This window comes from Echinops telfairi, unplaced genomic scaffold (assembly GCF_000313985.2).
Source record: "Echinops telfairi isolate 266 unplaced genomic scaffold, ASM31398v2 ScPeMD7_18;HRSCAF=68, whole genome shotgun sequence".
NCBI lineage: Eukaryota > Metazoa > Chordata > Mammalia > Afrosoricida > Tenrecidae > Echinops > Echinops telfairi.
In genome coordinates, this window is record NW_022103915.1 from 56,291,243 (window position 1) to 56,291,704 (window position 462).

The following is a 462-nucleotide window of genomic DNA, read 5'->3' on the forward strand; positions in this document are numbered from 1 at the left end:
GGAGGGAGGGGGAAAAATGAGGACCTGATTTTGGGGGCTTAAGTGGAGAGCAAAAGTTTTGAGAATGACGAGGGCAATGAATGTACAAATGTACTTTACACAACTGATGTATGTATGGATTGTGATAAGAGTCGTATGAGCCCCTAATAAAATGATTAAAAAAAAAAAAGATTGGGCTAGAACAGGACCTGAAGCTACAAGTAAGCTACATGAAGAAGTGGTCCACATGCCAAGAGTTTCCACTCCTGTCACAGTCCCTTCCTTCTCCCAGTCTGCACCTATGGCCTCCTAGGAAGTTCCTTATGATGAGTTGACTGAGGAACAGAAAATCTGTGCTCAGTTTACTGATGGCTCTGCACGATATGCAGGTGCCACTCGTAAGTGGACAGCAGCAGCACTACAACCCCTTTCTGGGATCTCCCTGAAGGACGTGGTGAAGGAAAATTTTCCCAATGGCCAGAA